The sequence below is a fragment of the Helicoverpa zea genome, chromosome 24 (genome assembly GCF_022581195.2).
Source record: "Helicoverpa zea isolate HzStark_Cry1AcR chromosome 24, ilHelZeax1.1, whole genome shotgun sequence".
Taxonomy (NCBI): domain Eukaryota; kingdom Metazoa; phylum Arthropoda; class Insecta; order Lepidoptera; family Noctuidae; genus Helicoverpa; species Helicoverpa zea.
The window spans coordinates 7,649,686-7,673,083 of NC_061475.1; the positions used below are offsets into that span (position 1 = coordinate 7,649,686).

The 23,398-nt window shown below is 33.9% G+C and overlaps 1 protein-coding gene across 5 annotated transcripts in view; it reads right to left on the reverse strand.

The window, feature by feature from the left end:
* Positions 1-12,665: 12,665 nt before the first annotated feature.
* The window catches only part of LOC124642218, a 148,101-nt gene continuing 137,368 nt past the window's right edge, over positions 12,666-23,398 (reverse strand). For all 5 annotated transcript variants that reach the window (XM_047180533.1, XM_047180532.1, XM_047180531.1 and 2 more), the window contains one exon: positions 12,666-15,676. The gene's annotated coding sequence lies outside the window, so the exon portion shown is untranslated. The remainder of the gene's footprint in view (positions 15,677-23,398) is intronic.

Sequence of the window (23,398 nt, forward strand, 5' to 3'; positions counted from 1 at the left end):
ATAATTTGTGACGATAACTCAGATTTGCGCGCGGCCCTATGTGTGCGTCGGCTTGTAAATATACAACTTTCGCTCGTGTGACAGTGACGTCGTCCGAGCATGACGTGTTCTTATCGCTTTTTGTTATGGGTACAGTCGTTTACAAAAATGTCTAGTTGTTCACGAAGAAAATGTTTAAGGAGTCAGGTAGCGTTTCAAAAAATGAAACAACATCCAAAGCTTTTTATTATTACATCTTACAGTTTTTCATTATTTTCTCATAAGTTTTTTTCAAATTGACATTGACAGTATCTAAGAAATAAATGAGGTGAAATATCTAAGATGAATTAAATACTCCTTACATATTTTCTAGCTCGGGGTACGAGGACAATAAATAAAAGTGTGGACTTGATTTTTCAAGTAGCGATTCAGAATCATTATAAATAAAGAAATATTTTTATTGGGTATTAAACAAATCAAAAACTAACTTAATAATTTCAATAGATATTTACACAGATAAATAAACATTAAATTACGTAATAACTGTTTTTCCTTAAACAGCCGTAACCCCTAAATAACTGTATTTGTACCCGACTGTACCTCTTGTCACGCACACAAAGTCACAGTATATGTACAAGGGTTACCCACACATAACCGCGCACAAGACTGAGTTGAACTTACTATAAGCACTCTGAGAACAAAAAATCTATGGAGACCGTGTTATACTATAAATTCTTTTTTTTTACATTATATTATTATTTATATTTCAGTTTTAATAAATATGTTTAAAAATGAATTACTTAGCTTCATTACTTCTTTGATACCTTACAGCTTCACTACATACATTTATAGCATACATAACACACAAGATCTGCGACGCTTTTATTCCTTAACCACTTAATTTTTACTAGCTGTTTAACGCGATTTTAGCCGCATTCCCGGGGAACTTCTTCCTGTGCCCGGATAAAATATGGCCTACATTCACTGGGGATAGTGTAAATCTCTAATTGTGAAAGCAAATCAAATCAGTTAAGCAGTTTCAGAGCTTATACAATCCACAGAAACAAACAATCAAATCTTCCCTCTTTATAACATTAGTATAAATTATTTAACACTGGTCAAACGCTTTCATTTGATACCCATATTGAGAGAGCTATAAAAAAACAATGCAATTCAGCATTTTCTGGCGGTGGCTATCTTGGACTTTAAATAATATTATACATGATTCTACATACTAATCAAGCCCTTTCATTTGATATCCATACTGAAGGAATTGTAAAAAAAATATGTTATTCGCCATTTTGTGGCGGCGGCCATCTTGGGCCGATATTCACCAAATAAAGCTAGGAACACTCCCGATTAATTTCATTTCAAACAAAAAAACCTAAATACATATCGATTCATCCGTTCTGGATATACAAACACACATACACGACACACCACACATACATACACACAACCATACGCGTCCAAATTATCATATTACTCTTCATAAAAAGTTTTCATTACAAATAATTTTTGTAAGTACAACAAAAAAAAAATCCGATCAAAAAATAAAAAACTTAGGTAAGTTGCGGCTCCCTATCTTCCCTGTTCGGTTCTCCTGACCCCGCGCTGACCTCGGCGTGTGCGATTGGCGCGAAATTCAAATTTTACACATTGAGTGAAGAGTATAGCTTGCGCGACGCGATAGACGCGGAAGTGTAGTGGGCGGAGCTATCTAAAATCAAAAAATCCGCGGTGCGGTCTTAATCCTATATACATATCACGACCGTAAAGAGATCAGGCGCAGGACCGACATTTACGTGCTCTCCGATGCACGGGTGAATCAATCACCAACTTCCAGACTACGGGCTGCTTTATGATAGTTTAAGAAAACCCACAAAGCGATTTCGGCCCGACCCGGGAATCGAACCCGAGACCTCGAACACAGCAGCCGCGCTTGCGACCACTAGACCAACGAGGCAGACAAATACATATACATACCTACCAGAACACAGAACAATGTCAGACGTCCATAGTAACTTAGGCTCAATAAAAATATTTCATGTACAGTGAAAATTCTTACAGTTTTTTGTGTAGTTTAATGTCAGAAGCTTTTCTATGTTTTCCACCTTTGCATTGAACTTCTCAAAACCAAATTATTCTAAATTATTAAAACGAAAAACCTGAACTCGATAAACAAAATAATTACTTATTAACATGATTTTTTTTTTTGGAATAGTTCTAGATAACAATTAAATATTTTATAAGAAGTTAGTATTTTATATTTAAATTTTTGTAGTAAAGAACTTTGTGTCCGTGAGAATTTAGTTTTAAAAGTTGATTGGGTGGGCCGAAACCTGACATTGTTCTTTCGTCCAAATCGGACCAGCCGTTTTTGCGTGAAAGAATAACAGCCATACATCCATACATTTTCACAAACTTTCACATTTATAATATTAGTAGAATAGTGAAGTCAATGAAAGTTTTTAATCGCACTAATACCGGCAAAATCATTGCAATTTACGTTCTTCCATTCATTTCCATAGCTTTGTACTAGCTAATCCGCACACCCGAAAAAGTAGCTTTTCAAATAACTCGTAAATTCATTGGAACGTGGTGTCAGTAATTCGGTAGGTATAAGCCTATCATTGCAATGGCTTTACATTGAAACGGACGCTCGTACTTAGATACCTAATAGCTTTCTGCTATACGAACTGTAGAAGTTATGGAATTTCGGAAAAACGAAATTCGATGGAATGATTTCGAGGAAGTCTCAACAAGCCTAAAGTTAGCTATTCTATTAAGAACAAAATTGATTTAAAAAAAATATATAATTGTTATACTATTCCTATAAGTGAAGACTTGTCTTTGGCTCCCTGTTAACTAAACTTGTGTTATTCTCAGTTATTTTAGCTGTGAGTCTTCCATGTTACATAAATAAATAAATAAACTATATGACTTTCAGTTTAATTTAATATATTTTAGTTTTTAATATATTTATATATATAATATTAGTTAAAATGTGCTAGCTTTTTAATTATTACGCGAATTTTGACGTCATTATTAAGTCCTTACCTACCAGATTAGTTAACTTACCTTAATGTAAAAGAAACATTCCAGTTATACAAAGTGTAACTTATAAATAGTTAACTGGTTTAGCATTTCCAATACATGCACATAATTTTAATCGCAGTCTGCTAGAAGTCGTAGTGGTCTAGTGAGTGAAAAACCAACCTCTTAAGAGAGGGTTTGATTTCCATTCAGGCAAGTACCTACCCATGCAACTTTTAAAAGTTGTATGTATGTATTTCTAAATATATTTTGGATAAAAATGAATGTGTTTCAGATAACACGATACGATTATAGGTTCCGTCTGTCATTCAACATATTTGACAGTCGTTACGGGTAGTCAGAAGCCAGTAAGTCTGGTTGTCACTGTGGTATTGGGTTGCCAAGGTACCGAGCTGGGTTTACGAGGTCAGATAGATAGTCACTCCTTGTAAAACACTGGTACTCAGCTGCATCCAGTTAGATTGGAAGCCGACCCCAACATAGTTTGGAAAAGGCTCGTCAGATGATGCATGATGATGAATGATGACGACTTACGTCAACAGTTACCTGAGGTCAGCTTTGTCTTCAATTAAACCGAATGAGTTAAGTTTTCCTTAAGGTTTTCAGATTATTACATTACCATTGTTACGTAAATTAGCACGAAACTTAAACCGCGATAGGTACTTAGGTAATTAAATATTAATACATAATTAATATACGGCCTATGTTCAGCAGTGGACGTCCTATGGCTGAGATGATGATGATGATGATGATGATGACATAATTAATATACATAATATTCGCACATTCATATAACGTTATCAAGACCGTAATAACTGTAAGCTGAAATCCTGTTATTACAGTTTTTTGTTTTATAAGCGTTCCGTGTAAACTTCATCGTATTCGTAACGGGATAAAATATGGCCTGTGTTACTAGGGAAAAGTGTAGCTTTCTAACAGTGTAAAAATTATCAATTCGGTTGTGTAGTTTTGGAACCTTTCGAGAACAAACTATTATTCGAAACAATGTTTCCTCTCTATTATATTAGTACTAGCTTCCACCCGCGGCTTCGCCCGCGTAGAGTTCGGTTATATCGCGTTTCCAAGAGAATTCTTCAAAAGTCCGGGATAAAAACTATCCTATGTTGTTTCTCAAGGTCAACTTTATCTCTGTGCCAAATTTTATTAAAATCAGTTCAGTGGTTTAGACGTGAAAGCGTAACAGACAGACAGAAATACTTTCGCATTTATAATATTAGTAGGGATAGATACCTGTAGATGTGTGTGTTCCTTAATTATTAAAAAATCTGTAGTGTGACGTTAAACTATTTTCTAAAAAAACTACCGCTAAAAGAAAAGAGGTGATTCCCCTACATAAAGTATAAGTAGCACAATTTCTTTGATTTCCTTGCAATGAATCAGTTTGATACACGTCTAAAGAACTGTTTTAATAGGGGATTTTCCCGATGACTAAGTAATTATATTCTTTATGCTTTATTATAGGAGTAATATTGGTGCAGGTATCATCCCGTTATCTTAATAAATGCTATGAGTCGGTTGACGTGGCTGCGGTAATTGTTAAGGAATTTGTCCCTAAAATTAATATAACCACAGAGTTTTAGTTTGCCCAGTTACAATTGACAACCGCATGGTCCGAATTGCGCGATTGGTCCGTGGATGGTCCACTGGATGGACCGTGAAGGCCGTGTTTTTGAAGGTTCGATAAAATTGTGGGTACCTGCTGTCATTTGAACACCTTTGGCAGTCGTTACGGGTAATCAGAAGCTAGAAAGTCGGGTATCGGGTTGAATGGCTTGAGAAGGTCAAATAGGCAGTCGCTCCTTGTAAAACACTGGTACTCAGCTGCATCCGGTAAGACTGGAAGTCGATCCCAGCATTGGTGGGAAAAGGCTCGGCCGATGTTAAAGGTAAACCAATTCAAGCGCCTAGTAACGTCAGCATACCTAACAGGAATTCACTAGGTTAATGACAACATACATTCGTACCTATGTGTTGTTTTTCAGGCCTATGACATAATGGTTACTCGTGCAGTGTAGTTACAATGTCACATTTGTATAGAAAGTCCATTTTACATAGTAACTATTTAGTAATCTGTGCCTTTGGTAATAAAAACATAGCTTCTATAAGTTGAGTAAACTATTAAATATTTGAAATCGACAACAAGGTACTACAAAAAACAAAATTATATTATAAGTAACATAAAAAGTCGTGGTGGCCTAGTGGGTAAAGGACCAATCTCTCAAGTATGAGGGCGCGGGTTCGATCCCAGGTCAGGCAAGTACCAATGAAACTTTTCTAAGTCTGTATGTACTTTCTAAGTATATCTTAGACACCATTGGCTGTGTTTCGGATGGCACGTTAAACTGTAGGTCCCGGCTGTCATTGAACATCCTTGGCAGTCGTTACGGGTAGTCAGAAGCCAGTAAGTCTGACACCAGTCTAACCAAGGGGTATCGGGTTGCCCGGGTAACTGGGTTGAGGAGGTCAGATAGGCAGTCGCTTCTTGTAAAGCACTGGTACTCAGCTGAATCCGGTTAGACTGGAAGCCGACCCCAACATGATTGGGAAAAAGGCTCGGAGGATGATTATAAGTAACATATGAATTGATCTCTCTAGGCGGCTGGTTGACGCTTCTCGTGACCAGAAGGCTAGGATAGAAAATACCTCAACGATAAAATCTCCCATGCCACACATTTGGTAAATAAATAAATAAATGTAAATAAATAATGCCGGGACATTTTTCACACACGGTCGGTTAGCCCCACGGTAAGTTATTAATTAACTTGTGTTATTGGTGCTAACACAACTGATAAACTACATATAGCTACATATTATATGTATACATATTTATAAATACATATCATAACACCCAGACCACGGCCAACAAGCATGCTCATCACACAAATGTCGACCGAACCAGGAATCGAACCCGGGACCTCAGGTACGGCAGTCCGGCATGGTGACCATTGCGTCATCGAGGTCGTCAAGTTGTGTGTGTGTCAAATGTTACAAAAGTCACTAAACACAGCTTTTGCATTTCAGATTTCAGTGTTGAATTCATTACAATAGGCATGATGACAAATTTTTAAATTCCTTTGTGGGTGAATTTCCCGGGACCAAAAATTGCGTGGCATCGATGAAATCGGTACTAAAAATCATTGTTATAATATTCTAATATTTTTTTCTAAGTAGGTGAAATAGTAATCTATGTGTAGCACTAAATATTTTGTTAATAGGATTAATTGGTTCTCCAAAAAAAAAAAATAAACCTCAAAATCTTTCATTGCCGTGTTTGTCCACACGTCACCTTGATGTGTACTAGACCTTATTGATAAAAATGTATTAGTTATTTATATTAAAACCTACTTTTATTTGATTCGTGAATAGTTAAAGTATTATTACGGACTACATTTGTTGAAATATTTAAACAATACAACAAATGGTAAATAAAAAATAGTTTGTCCCAGAACCACCATTCATCGCCATGTCCTAAACATATTTAAGAATATTCCTTTTTCTAACGGTTTGCGTCCCTCCCGCTGTGCGCTAAATGTTGCATATTAGTGGACATCAAGTGTTCGACGTGGAATGACGTGTGCACGTGCCTGCGTTTTCGCGCCATAAATGCAAGTATGCAATTTTTTTATCACTGGACATTTTTTCTATCATCGCCGTGGATAGGTCTTACTTCTGTTTGAATAAGTTTGTCCTCTTAATTGATCATTCGGTACAATGCCATCTATCTTATGTTTATTTGTGACGTGTTAATTACTGTGAATTATTAACAGATTTTTAGTTTTTTGATGTTTTTGCCTTGATATTCATTGCCGTGCTCTCATTTCCGTGGTTTCCGTGGTCAAAATTTGCTATGGAAATGAAAAAAAATACACAGCAATGAAAAAATTTTCATTGCCATGCCTTGTAAAACAATTTCGTTTCATTGCCGTGGCCGCATGTTTCATTACCGTGACTTATGTTTTCATCGCCACGGCATCATTAAGAAAAAAAAACAATTTGTACTATATAGTCAACTACAAAAAGATATTTCCACGTTCACCTCACTAAATGATAAACTTACACACACCACTTCAGGTTCAGGTTCACTTAGGTTGTTTTACTAGAGGAGTATTTAAGAAAAGAAAGAGAAAGATATGTCAAAACGATGGCTGCAGGAATAGTTTTCATTGCCATGGACGCATGTTTCATTGCCGTGCATGCATGTTTCACCGCCGTGGCATGAAAATTTTAGTCTTGTATATCTCGTTAGTTTTTTAAGCTATCTACTAGATATTAAGGAAGAATACATATCTTATCAAAAACTTTAGTAAACACTATTTTTTCTTGTTCTAAAGTTGAAGTATAAAAAATCCACGGAAATGAAGATTTTATTGGACCTGTTGAAATTCACCCTTGTATGATGTAGGTATACGTCTATTTTATATGAAAAATTATTAATTTTAAGAAAATGCGAAGTTTTTTTATCAAATAATTGCATTTTTCTCTGTCCACTTTGAATCCGGCGCGAAAACGCTTGTCAGTGTCATGTCGTCACTTGTGACGTCACGACTGAAATTACAAGATGCAAGTAAACAACGCTCGTGCAATAATTAAGTTTTTTGTGTTATTAAAAATGAATTCGAAAGTGCATAGGTGTTGTGGGGTCCCCCAATGTAAGAACACATCCAAAACAACTCCTGATAAGTTATTTGTGTACGTTCCTCACAATAAAAAAATACGAAACAAGTGGCTTAAACTTGCAAGGCGAGATTCAAAAGCAATATTGCCCAGGGTACAACTTTATTTTTGTGAAGATCACTTTGATGTAAGTTATTACATAGTTCTCTAGATTCTAGCATAGTTTATAATGTAAATACCTATTTCGAGGTTAGGTTTCATCTCTCATTGTTTTTTAATTAAACTAGTATACTTACATGGAAGTTTTAACATTTCTAAATTCAGCTGAACAAAAATCTTTATTTGATGCCAAAAACTTTCCCAGCATTATGATATCATTTCTAGGCAAATTAGCGCTGTTTGCCTTGATAAATCCGGGCTCCATAACTCGTGTTATAAACAATTAATTAATTAGAAACAAAGATCGCAGTGGAAGTTCACAATAACGAAATGTGACGTTCGCGCGCTTTCGCGCGAGTTGTTTTCAGAGATGACGTCACGAGCTCTGATTGGTGTTCAAGATATCATGGCGGATTGCCTTATTTCGTAATTTTATTTTATAAAAATACATATTAATCACATTATTAATAAAGAAAACAATGCGCGTTTTATATTCCAAGCTTCAAGTTTAATTTAATAAATATATTATTTTAATGATTTTTTATTACTGTCATCATGCCTATTAAGTATCTACATAATTGTAATTTTAACTGTGTTAATAACTGCAACGGTAAATTAGTAAAATAGTGCGGTAAATTACCTAGTAATTAGTTAAACAATCTTTATCTTTAGTGGTAAAACGGACCACAGTATGAATTCACGGTAATTCGTCACAGATGACATGTAGAGGTAGGTAACAGGAATTCGACACAATAGAAAATTATGTTCATTACATATATTGTTGTTAGTAAATACTATGTTATTTTGAAATGTAGACAACCTTTCCTCGAACTGAAGTGACGTAGACCCATGTGGTCATAACCTAGTTGCTATATAGAAATGTGTGCCTATTACATACATACTAATTAATTAAATTATATGGAAACGTATGCCGAAAACCGCAAATGTTATATAGCACTAGCAAACCTGGCGAACTCCATTTCGTTTTATGTTAGTTTGTTTGTTGATTAAAAGATAAAGATTTTTCTTTTTGTTTTATATTTGATTTTCTTTGCTATAAACCTCACGGAGCCCGAGACCTTTTCAACGAATGGAAAACCGTGGAAATCGGTTTGAGCGTTTTGGAGTTATAGCGTCAAGAAGGAAAACCCGACTTATTTTTATATAGTAGATTATATCAGGAACTATTCCAATTTGAAATGTCAAGTTATCGAGTTCAGTTTTTGAGAATTGGTGCTTTAGACGACTTATTACCACATAGCAACTGAGAGTCTTGAAAAGTCGTGTAAAATGATTAGCTAAGTACGTGAGTAAAAACATGTTAAAATTGCCTACCAATTTATTTTATTATGTAGGTACAATTATTTGCCTCCTAATTACCACGACCGCACGCGACTACCTACATAGTTGGGGATAATAATTATTAGTATTACACAAAACGGTGACGTTTAATGACGTTTTATGATGATGCAACTATTACATAGGATCTTTCAGGGTCTACGTGATTGGTAACATGTTTGAAATAAGCCCTTTTGTTGAGCAAATCAAGATAATTAAAATACTAGGTTAGTAGCTACTTAATAACGTTACTGCGATTGATCAGAAAGTAGCTTTCAGTTGGTATCGGTATCTAAGACGGATGACCAACGCTTCATGTGTAGGAAAACCATAATTTATGGTACGTATACGTACTAATAAGACGTAGAGAAATTCATGACGGTCGCACGAGCCGATGAATAAGAGGTGAAGCTGCTAGTAACGCTGTCTATTCATGGATGGGTGACCATTTATATCATAGCTAGATTCTCGATGGGTATCTATTTCTCTGCCTTTACTGTTAATGTCCAATCGTGTCGAAAAAGTGCTGGTTTTCAGTCTACTTTGAATAAGTGAGTGTCTATCTTATCTTTATCAGAACCTCGGCTGTTGATCATTCCATCTTACCAAAGGGTAGTTCTGTTGTGGAGTTCATATTATACCTACTTCTAAACCATAATGTAACACCTTCTCTACACGTTGTGGAATGCAGATAAATAATATGAACATAAGCAAGCAGTGATTTCCAAAAAGTATTGTTGCTCAGCTAGCGCCGTGGTTGGTTGACCCCAATTAAATCGGGAAAAGGTTAGACATATGATTACACTAAAAAGTGGGAAAAACATCAATGATGTTATAATGTTATGGTGTATAGTATATAATAATAATATTGTTAACTGTGACGTTTTATGTGTAATAGCTTATGTCGATTACGTAGCGCTTACGTCATTGATGCATCAAATAAACAAATGTGACAATAAACAAATGGGGACGGTTATTATTTTTATTTAAACCAGCTGTTTTCTGCAGTTTCTCCAACGTTACCATGTCCCGGGAAACGGTGGCGTTCACGAATAACGTTGCTTTCTTTTCGTGTTAGAAGAGTTTTCAAAACTGCCTTTTTTAGATCCAGCTGATTATATGCCGACACTATATTATATATCGACACCTAGTTTGTAACATTTTTTTTCTAACCGTACAGTATTTAGGGATTTGCCATTTCAGAAGTAACTTGCTGCAAGCAAAGACCAAGCCCATTGTCATAGACAACATAAATGTCTCAGTTTCCTTAAAACAACTGTTTAATACTTCTTCTTTCTCCTGCCCTGTTCCCAAATATTACTTGGGGTCGGCGCAATATGTCATTTTCTTCCATTTTCCCCTATCACTCGTCATACTGACAATCACTCCCTTCCTATTCATATCATCTTTCAGGCAATCCATCCATCTTTTCTTAGGTCTTCCTCTTCCTCTCCATCCATCTACATTCATACTTAGCACACACTTTGTTGCATGCGTATCATCCCTCCTCATTACATGTCCATACCACGACAATCTTCTACTTCTCATCTTTTCTGTAACTGGCGCTACTTTCAGACTTCCTCTAATGTAATCATTCCTCACTTTATCCATTCTTATAACACCACACATCCATCTCAGCATTCTCATTTCTGTTACATGCACTCTCTTCTCGTCCCTCAACTGTTTAATACTAGTACTTTAAAAAATATGTGAAAAATCAAAGTAAACAGTTGTTTTAAGAAATCTGACGTTTATGTGGTCGGTGCTTTATATAAGGACATCCGCTGAAGTATGTGGTAGATATACCGAAATTAATTTCAAATGCACAATGGATAAGTACTAACGGATTAGCCCGAAATCGGCTGCATCCAATTTAACGATGTGCTTAGTTAATTACATAATTTTAGCATATAGCTACGTACTTACCTGTTTAATTTTCCTCTGGCCTTGCTGGCCTCAAAATAATAATGTGGCCCAAATGTAATTTGAGTGCCTAATGAACAATCAGACGTGATATCAAGATCTAAACTACTTATTTCTCACCTTATCCATACTTACCAGTTACTCCACAAAACTATCTCAACATTCTCATATCTGCAGGAAATCTTTTGAAACTGAACTCTTCTGGACTTACTTTGAAATCGTTTCTGCATTGATAAATTGTATTTTCATCCCACCATCTCGGAAAGAGTAGTTTTACGCTTTGATATCTGAGCGCAAAAGCCGTTTTTATCCTCTAGAGCGGCAAAGTGATTTGAATTTAGAACATCGTGTGCAATACTCCATTTGTGACAATCTTTATAAGACTTTTCAAAAAATTACATATTAAACAAATAAAATACTGCTTAAAATAATTATTCAATTAATTAAGTAATTTTTATTATTGTTTTTACATAGATTTTTAACCTCGTTTCATTTTTAAACTGAGTTTTCAAATAAATGATCTTTAATAGGTGCTTCTTTTTAATTTGATACTCATATGTGCGCGCCATTTTGTTTTTTTTTTTGCATTTAGTAATTTCCTCGATGAGGTGGGATGAAAAGTTACGTGTTGCACTCGAGTGCAAAGACTTTTCACCTTGTGCTCTTTTGATTCCCTCGCTATCGCTCAGGATTCTAATTATTGAAACACTCGCTACGCTCGTGTTTCAATTTTAGAATCCTTCGGTTGCTCGGTCATCAAAATTGAGCCCGTGGTTAAAAAGCAACTTTGCACTCTTGTATAACAAATAACTATTATTTTCTATATATACAAGAAGTGACCGCACCTTACAGTTTCTTGTATCTTATAGTAGCTATAGGTACCTTTAATTTATTTTGTTATATGTGTGTGTTTTTACCTGTAGTTTATAGGATAATGGGAATTCTAAAGTGTGCCACCTGGATCGGCATCTTATCGCAGTAGGTAAAAAACAATGGAATAGCCATTAGAAACAATTGCTGGATAATATTGTTTCCTTAACAACAGATCCGATGTTTTGATGTGCAGCAATCAAATGTGAGGAAAATAATAAATTTAATGGTGCCCGTTATCTCATGGGATATTTAGTGATGTCACTGTTTATGGCAAAACTGGAGTAGCTACATCTCTATGCTGAATATTTGTAACTTAAGTTTAAGGTCATTTAGGCCCAAGTGTGACAACATAAACTTCACTTATAATGAAAAAAAAAACAATTGTTTGCTATGAATTTTCACGTTAAATTTTCAGCCGTTTTAAAAAAATCAGACGTTTATGCTGTTGGTGTAAATTGGCCTTGTACAATGTAGTGCCATGATGAAAGTGTAAATAATTAAAACATGTGCACACAATGGAGTTTATCTCTAGTCAGGTCACATAACATTTTGACCTCATTTGAGAAATCACACGACTTCGTATACACACTTCCATATTTCACACTTACAACTGGCCTTCCATTTATCTGTAGATTTATGGTAAGAAGTATTGTAATAGAACAGAATTTTGTGAGACGAGGAAAAAGCAATAAAACACACAGTTTGGGGGACATAATATTGTTATAATTTTCACCATTTTTATATCAATTACATACGTATCTTCTTAACTAATAGTTTAGTAAATCGGAAGGTTCTAATGTACCTATTTTAGTGGAAACTTATAGAATAAATTAATGCAGATAGTAAAAACTTGTACCAAATGGACATTATACATGCTTTTTAGAGAAAAGACAATGCTTTAAAAATTGCGTATTAGGCTTTCTAATACATTTTACAATATTCTTTATTATAGTATTTATTCCAACTGCAGTTAATTCCAATATTCAAAACAGACAACTTTGCAAATGAGTGTTTCATTCAATATGTCATATTTGGCGAGTAATGACGTTGATATAAAATGATGTAAGCGACACTGTGAATTTTAATAAAGTTTTGTATTGAATGAAATTTACTACAGTCCTATTTAGGATTATTTATTTTTTTGTTTGTTTGTTTTACAAGGACAGTTTTTTATTTGTATTGTAAATATGTTAATATCTGTGTAAATAAATGTACTTAAGATTATTAATATGCGTTGTTGGTCGTTAATATCTAGTTATATCTCAGATCATATTTTGAGATTCTGTGGTAAGTGTCAAAAACTATGCCAAGTTAAATTTTATTTTAAACCCCTGGTATTGCCTCAACACCGTTTTTATTATGTATTCTGCATGTGTCATTGCACTCATGAAAAGTAAAAGGAAAAAATGCAGGTAATTGCGTGCAGTTGCGAAATTATGCACTTTTGATGTCATCAATTTGAGAAACTTCCAAGAAAGTCTGTAATTTGCAGTTTTGCTTGACTACGGCCCAGGGTATTTATTTTCACTTACATTAAAAATATATACAGTTTTAAAGATTTTGCTCGAAAGAGAAATTGTGGCAGTTCTTAAAGATATGAATTGGAAAATCTAAATCTTGTGAAAAATCTCGTTTAAATACCTAACAGTTTCGAAAATTACCACCTCCTCCCTACCTCCCTTTGACAATAATGATGCTCAGTTGTAATTAAGTATTATCAGATGTATTTTTCAATATTATAAAGTGCGAGCTCTATATACCTAATACTTTTTGCTAACAAATAATACATGACAAAACCCAACATCACTTATTGAGCATTGAAATTATATTATTTTAATTCAGAGTAAGCCAATTTCCACTAAAACAGATACATTGAATAGGAAGTTAATTCGGTGACATTAAAATGGACGTTCATTCAACTCAACTCAGATATGTGAACATCTACCCTACAGATCTATAAACACACTTACACTAGTTTACATATAAACTTATTACATATAGCATTCAGTACTGCTCGTTGCAAACTATATAGAAAAAGTTAAAAATCAAAACGAGCGAATAGTTTCTAAGATATATATAAAACTATGTTTATTTTTCGAAAGATTTTTTTTTAGCCTTTAGCTTTGAATATCCACGCTTTTGATGATAGATAGCTACCTATTATACATAGTGTTATTTAGGTAACATAAGCAATCCTAATATTTGCTGTCACTTACATGGTTTTAAGCTATTTTCTTTACATGCAGCGTGAAAAACATTGTCTACCTAAAAAACTACAATATTGATCTATAAAACGCTATATTTAAATATATATGTATAATATATTATAAACATTGTGACATATATGTATAGTACGCAAAGATATTTCACAGACACTCAATTAAAGTGCGGTTCCATGAATGCGATTATTTGTCGCTTACAAGGTGAGTTTTCAACGATATGTGTCTGGATTCTGTTAGTCTTAAAATACTAAGGTTTAAACTATTATTAAACTTTATTAAAATTAACAGAATATTTATTGATTATTATAGGTAATATAAATACTAAATAAAATTGTGCTCAACACAATTGTATCAAAATCTTTTGTAAATTATTCAAAAACATATAAAAAGAGTCGACGGGATATTTTCACAGTCGCATTCATGAGACCCCCTTTACTAAGAAGACATTTTCAAGTCAAAGATATGTTGTTAGTGTATATTTCTCAAAGAATTCTCACATTACAATATAGTATACTACAAATTGTTAGAAAACACGAACATTGACAGAATTTGACACGATCAATTGTCATCAACAATTATTTATTTTTATAGTAAATTTTCGTTACCATGTTTTTGTTGATAGCAATCGGCGCATTACAAAGTCTTACGGGACAACAGTAAAGTCTATCAAATCGGTAGATTATTAATATTCATTGAAAATAAAGTAATAGCAAAAAAATAGTTGAACCTTTTCAATATATGTAATGTTAACAAATTGATATTATTTCCCTTAAAACCTATACATTTTTATATTTTGAAAATCTTATACACTATTGTCCTGAACCCAATCGTTTTGGGATTTTTCATTGTTCACTTTGAAAACACGGAACACGAATTTTAATTTTGATTTTTCGCGATTTTCAACCAGGATCTAGAAATTTTTTACCGATTTTTTTGCAACTACTGTTATGGTAGATTTACAAAAGCATCATAGAATCTAACTACTTTTCGAATTAAGTAGATTGACACCATTAATCAACCAAATGCATCATGTAAATACGTAGGAAATTATAATTATAACGTCATAATTTTCCCCCAAAAATACATTATAACTCCACAGATATGGTAATTTCAAATTAATCAGCTATTCAGGACTTTTTTTTATTTTTGTGTCATCTTCCCATTTGGAGTACAATTTTGCAATTATGTAAATAAACAGATAGTTTTGTCTGTACCTTGAAATATCTCTTTTGAAATAAATTAGAGCAAGAAAATCGGTGTCATTCATATTTGTTACATTAATCATAAAATTGTATCTTTATGATTGATAATCAATAATCAAGGAGGATTCAATTTCGCATTCCGTGTTCCATGGTGAAACGTTTCGTCATATTATATTTGTATATGTATACAATATTTCTCGAATATAGCATATTCGCATACTCACTTGCAGTGTCCGGTGAAAATTATGTAATTTTTATCGTGCTTTATTTTTTTCGATGTTTCTCATCCTGTAACAAAAAATATATTATTTTTACATAAACATAATAATAGTTATACCACAGATTATATAATAGTTACTACGTAACAGATAAATCACTCCATACAAAAAAGTCCATACCTACTGTTATAAGCACCTACAAGTTCCCCAACTACCTACAAATTCCTATCTGCGTTATAAAATGAACCTTAAAAGCTCGAGCGCTTGATTGTTATTCCAATGCGATAGCGCACAGTTCAGTGACCGCAACCGTGCCGTGGCCGTGCTTAGGGTTGCTTCTTACAATTTATTAATATTTAAGTAGGAAAACAAAGTTACGCTTATTTTAAGAGAGCCATTTTTAAAACTGAGTTTTTAAATAAAAAGTAATATCAAGAATATTTTTCTTTAGTTAACTATTGTATTGCCTACTAAAATGGAGTATGGGTATATATTACTAACTAAATATTATTACCTAATACGTAAGCATAGGTAAGTACTTAAGTAAAGCTTTCGTCAAAATCAAAGTCGGTTTCCAACTATTTTTCGAGCACAAGTGCCATACCCCATATGGTACAACTCCGTCGAGTGTGTTGATACATACCTAAAATTGGTTTCTGCGTAGCGACACGCGTAATGTTCCGAGTTGTCATTAAGTTGGAACTATACCTACTTACACTCGAGATGTGTTTTGAGCTACAAAACTCACAATACAGTTCATATAACTAAGTAGGTATCTAAAGTAAAATAAGTACCTAATGATCTCTGTTGTTAAAATCATAAAGTAGAAATGTATTAATTTATAAAAAAAAATAGAATTACTAGATAAGTTCATACATATAAAATGTTTCTAAATCTTACAATAGTAGCATATAAACCAACACAACTCAAAATAATCCATCAGTTTGTGAGGTAGCTTAAAAAACCTAATAAAAACCAACAGCATAACATGCCATGAAATAAAAATAATAATATTAGAGCGCGCGCGGCGCGTGTGACTGTTGAAAGCCCTGAGCCGCGTGGGGCTACCGGTAACCCAGCGAGCGGTAGGCATTTATCGCGCGCAAGTACGTCGAGTGACAGAGGCCTGGTTATACTTTCACGTATACTTCGTTGCAACGGAATTGGCACTGTTTTATACATAACCAATATGTCAATGAGATGTGTAAAGCATTATCTAATACAAAAAAAAACCGGCCAAGTGCGAGTCGGAATCACGGACTAACGGTTCCCTACCATTATTTAAAAAAATGAGCATAAAAATCACGTTTGTTGTATGGGAGCCCCCAAAATATTTATTTTATTCTAGTTTTCAGTATTTTTGTTACAGCGGCAACAGAACATCATCTGTGAAAATTTCAACTCTCTAACTATCACGGTTCATGAGATACAGCCTGGTGACAGACGGACAGACGGACGGACGGACAGAGGAGCAAAAACAATAGGGTCCCGTTTTACCCTTTGGGTAGGGAACCCTAAAAAACCAATATGTGAATGAGATTTGTAAAGCATTACCTAATACAAAAAAAATAATTTAAGTTCAAAATAGGACGGAGTTTTGCGTCACTAAAAGTAAAAAAATACAAATATCCGTATTGACAACCACCTCCTTTTTGAGAAGTCACTTAATAGTGTATTGTAACTAACACTTCATAACATTACCAAATACGTATGTGGGATAAACTTAATTAATATAATGTCCATAGTATCGTGACCACATTGGCGCACTTTTCCTGTATTAGAAGGGTACTGAAAAGCATCATTATAATTGTTAGTGTTTCTATGGAATTCATATTCCATGAAGCCCCTAGCAAAGGTATATTCACACTTTGTTTAATAATTTGTTCATGAAATAGTAATAATGTTACTTAAACGAATTCGAGTTATGAGCTAGTTTAATTAAATTGGCTGGTATTAGAATCTCTGACATTCCTCCACACAGTTATTTGGGGGACCCGATACCCAATTTCTGACTTCCAGTCAGGCGTTCTGGCTTTTGACTACTCGTAACGCCTGCCAAAGATGTTCAAATGACTGTCGGGAGCCATTAGTTTACAAACGCAACACGAAAGATATCATCACGTAAAATCGAATTAAAATTATTGTTATCATGAATACATTGTCTTTTTTTATGGCGTTGTATGGCGGAGTTATACCATTTAACTATAACGATAACCAAACCATTTTCAGTTAGCAAAACGCCGGTTTGACCAATGGGCTGATTAGTGGTACAACTTGACCTTAACACTTTAAATTCAGTTGTACCCTTATAAGGTATTGTTCTATTTAACTTGCATATTTCACTAGTTTCCTACCTTCCTTATAAGGCATTACGTCAAAGTGAAAGTTTTCCGGTAAACCCACAGAACTTAATTACCACAATAATGAATTAGGTGTTCTTTGCAAATTAGAATGACGTAAAAAGTGGTCACCGTCGTCACTGAATAAAATGTTCGAATAGAATAGGTTTACCTAGGTACTCAAATTGCTATAGGTATCTACTACTAATTTTTTACCTACACGCAAAAGTTTGCTCGTCTTTCACACAAAAACTACTGAATGGCTTTGATAAAACTTGGCAATAATTGTATATGTGTAGCTTACTAGCTGCTGCAAGTAGTGACACGCGCTTTCTGAGGTAACAACTTTCCGCGCCCGAATAAAAAGAAACCTACATATATGTTATATTATTACACATATTTATTTTTATTTTAGGTAATATTTAGGCAATTATTCATCACGTCAGAAATGTGTTAATAATTAATTATTAAGGAAAACTTCTTTAATTATATTAATTTAACATAATTTCTTTATCTAATTATTTTATGTTCGGGTCGAAGGTTGATTTCTCTTTCGTCAATATTTAATGTATGAATCATTGTAATCGTTGCAAATGTGTATACATGTATACATGTATGGATGTTTGTTCTAGTTTCACACAAAAATTAACTTGGCAGTAATATTGCTCTTACATCAGAATATCATATAGGTTTCTTTTTATCTGGCGGAAGGAAGTTCTCTCAAGAAGAGGTTGAAACCGCTCATCATCTCCCGAGCCTTTTCCCAACTGTTAAGGTCGGCTTCCAGTCTACCCGGATGCGACTGAGCACCAGTGTTTACAAGGAGCGTCTGCCTATCTAATCTCTTCAACCAAGTTAGACTGGTATAGTAAGTTCAACTCGGTCTTGCGCGCGGCCTTATGTGTGGGTAACCCTTGTACATATACAGTGACTTTGTGTGCGTGACAAGAGGTACAGTCGGGTACAAATACAGTTATTTAGGGGTTACGGCTGTTTAAAGAAAACAGTTATTACGTAATTTAATGTTTATTTATTTATAATGATTCTGAATCGCTCCTTGAAAAATCAAATGATGAATTTTGCATTTTTAGTCCACACTTTTATTTATTGTCCTCGTACCCCGAGCTAGAAAATATGTAAGAAGTATTTAATTCATCTTAGATATTTTACCTCATTTATTTCTTAGGTACTGTCAATGTCAATTTGAAAAAACGTATGAGAAAATAATGAAAAACTGTAAAATGTAATAATAAAAAGCTTTGAATGTTGTTTCATTTTTTGAAACGCTACCTGACTCCTTAAACATTTTCTCCGTGAAGAACTAGACATTTTTGTAAACGACTGTACCCATAAGAAAAAGCGATAAGAACACGTCATGCTCGGACGACGTCACTGTCACACGAACGAAAGTTGTATATTTACAAGCCGACGCACACATAGGGCCGCGCGCAAATCTGAGTTGAACTATCTATATCAGACTTAATGGCTTCTGACTACCCGTAACGACTGCCAAGAATATTCGTTGACAGCCGGGACCTACAGTTATACGTGCCCTCCGAAACGCAGCCATTGGTGTCCAAGACGTCAAAAGCATGACAATCGTTATTTACTAGGGAAAAGTGTTGAATTTTCCTCTTTAATTGTATTAATTACAATTTCTTTATCATATCAATGTAAGTTCGGGTCAAAGTTTATTTATTATTTCGTCAATATTTATTTCATGACTCACTACTATCTCACGTTTTGTGGTTAAAATTACTTTCATATCACATGTCGATTATAACATTTTGCCAAAGTACGGTACAAAAACGTAAATATTAGATATAAAGCTAACTAAATGAATACGTTAATAGAATACAAATCGAGAACACCTAAAAGCAACAGATTTTTCCTGATTTAAGGTCTACCACAGTGTTACATGGAATCTACCAATAAAAGAATAACATCCAATATTCCATCTTTTTGTTGTTTTGCTTAATTAGAGATAGATTATGCCCATTTTCACCAACAATCTCTTAACGTTTCCCTAACTTAGTGTCACTTAGAATAAGGGCTCCCCCAATACATAAAGGTATAAGGGACACTTAACTTTGGTGAAAACGAAATTGGTATTAAGTGTCCCCTAAATTCTCTTACACATACAAATACCTAAATTTAGGGATCCCCCCTAAATTTAGGTATTTGTTGGTGAAAATGGGCATAACAGACACATAAATAATGGCCAACTCCTATCATTAGCACGCATAAGAACACGTAGAAAGAATATTGCCAATGGCCTTAAAATGCAATTTACTATATAGAGATACCTTAAAATTAAGATTAAAGGCCATACAAAATATCTAGTCATTATGTTTCTTTCTAATTCGTTAAGAACAGGGACCAAGTAGATAATTATTGAATAACATGGATTTTCTATTATATTGACCTTCCTCATAATTAGAACTACACATATGAACATCATATGTTGTAACAATGGCGTATGTAAATAACGGGAAATCCGATCCTTTAGAATTTATCACTCGTGGTTACATTACTACACATAATTTTGTATAAGAAATATACCTACCTATTTTGCCAAACGAAAATAAACTTTAATTTCTATCCTATAACTTTTCATTTAGTTTGCTACGCTTAAACGAATTAGAGATTTAAATTCATATGTTAAGAATCTAAATTATGTGAAAACCAAGTATAATATGTTAAAATTATCTATTGTAATATATAATAAAAAGTATTTTTTTTTGTTTATTTCTTTGTAGCCTCCTAAACTAATGAATCGATTTAAAAAAAAAACTTTCACTGTTTAGAAAGCTACACTCTTCCCGAGTAATATCTATACATATAATAAAATGGTAGGAAAGTTAAAACTGTACATTGAATATTTTTTTAAAAGAATACTTGGGGGGTGATCCATAATCGATTCTGAACCCAAATATGTAGTTTTTAGAATTTTTGTCTGTATGTCTGTTTGTCTGTATGTTTGTCTCGGATAAACTCAAAAAGTACTGCATGGATTTAAATCAAATTTTGCATGACTATTACCTGGGGGCCGGTTCAACACATAGACTATATATTATCACGCTATCACTTAGGGGGGTTGAGCAATGAATGATTAAATAAACGAAATTGGAAATTCTATATTGTTCACGCAGACGAAGTCGCGGGCAACAGCTAGTAGGCTATATTTTATCTGGAAACGGGCTACAGTTGACCCGAGAAGCAGACGAAACAACTAGTAACTTATAAAGAGCAGAGAAACAGAACAATTATTATTCAATAATAACTATGGGTTTTCTAATACCTACCTAACCTTCATACTACATAGAAATATATTTACACACATCATACTAAGTATTGTATCAATTTCGTATTTCAATAACGGGAAATCATTGGATTTCCTTTGAGTTTATTTTGCGTATATTGTGCATAGTTACAAAGTAATTACTACACATAACTACAATACTATGAGATAAAAAAATATTTATTTATTTAATACTTTATGTACATTTAATACAATGGCGCACTTAAGTAATATAAATATAGGAGGAAGAATACGAAAATAGTCTTTATTTCTATGCTATAAGTTAGTTTTTCATATAGCAAGGTCTTTTGCAGAAAGTCGAAAGTTTGTTATGCTTAAGCGAATTCACCTAAGTTTTAAATCCATGTGTTAAGAACCTTAATCATATTACATTCAAGTATAGAAAGTTCACTTTATATTACACTAGCCGTTTTCCCGCGGTTTTACCCGCGTCCCGTGGTAACTACTGCCCGTACCGGGATAAAATATAGCCTATGTTACTCGTGGATAATGTAGCTTTCGAATGGTGAAAGAATTTTTAAAAACGGTCAGTAGTTTTTGAGCCTATTCATTACAACCAAACAAACAAACAAAGTTTTCCTCTTTATAATATTAGTATAGATTACAAAGTAGGTTCTACATATTACTGCATTTACATTTACATACTTATTGTGAGATCAATAAAATATTTATTTATTTAATACTTTATGCTCATTTTGTACAATGGCGCACTTAACGAATAAAAATATAGGAGGCGGAATACGCAAATATCAATCGAAAATAGTCTTTATTTCTATGCTGTAAGTTAGTTTTTAATATAGCAAGGCCTTTTGCAGAAAATCAAAAGTTTGTTATGCCTAAGCGAATTTACCTAAGTTTTAAATTCATGTGTTAAGAATCGTAATCATATTACATTCAAGTATAGAAAGTTCACTTTATATTACACTACCCGTTTTCCCGCGGTTTTACCCGCGTCCCGTGGTAACTACTGCCCGTACCGGAATAAAATATAGCCTACGTTACTCGTGGATAATGTAGCTTTCGAATGGTGAAAGAATTTTTAAAAACGGTCAGTAGTTTTTGAGCCTATTCATTACAACCAAACAAACAAACAAAGTTTTCCTCTTTATAATATTAGTATAGATTACAAAGTAGGTTCTACATATTACTGCATTTACATTTACATACTTATTGTGAGATCAATAAAATATTTATTTATTTAATACTTTATGCTCATTTTGTACAATGGCGCACTTAACGAATAAAAATATAGGAGGCGGAATACGCAAATATCAATCGAAAATAGTCTTTATTTCTATGCTGTAAGTTAGTTTTTAATATAGCAAGGCCTTTTGCAGAAAATCAAAAGTTTGTTATGCCTAAGCGAATTCACCTAAGTTTTAAATTAATGTGTTACACATCTTAATCATATTACATTCAAGTACAGCAAGTGTACTTTACATTACACTAGCTGTTTCACGCGGTTTCACCCGCGTCCCGGGGAAGCTTCTTCCCGTACCCGGGTAAAACATAGCCCATGTTCAGCGCAGATAGTTTAGCTTCCTAACAGTGAAAGTATTAAATTTCGGAGTAGCGCTGCCATCCGTCCGGGTTTCCCCGGATTTGTCCTCGTTTGGAGGCCGTCCGGGGGCCGTCCGGGCGGGGTTTCAAGAAGTGTCCGGGGAAAACCCGGACACTTTTCATGTAAGGAAGCACCTCATTGGATTTAAGTATGTGTTAATAGTAAATGGATTACAAATTAGGTACTATTTTGTTTAAAAAAATCGTACTCCTTCGGGGAAAAAATGCGATTTACGCCAATTGTCCGGGTTTTTTTAATGTTTGTCCGGGTTTGGTGAAATTCGAGATGGCAGCCCTATTTCGGAGAATATACATTTCGAACATGGAATGGCGTTTTACGAGCAGATGTTAACAAATCTGCTATTTCAATGTTATTGTATTCTAATTTGTAATTAGAAAAATTTCATACTGAAAATAGCTTTCCTATTGATTGTTTTAAAAACAATAAATATACGTGGAATTTCCAGTTTAATTACGTAGATTATTTTTCCGACCCAAATATCGACCAATAGAATTGCACCATTCGACGTCACGTGGTACAACCTACATGGTATTATACTGAAAATTTTTT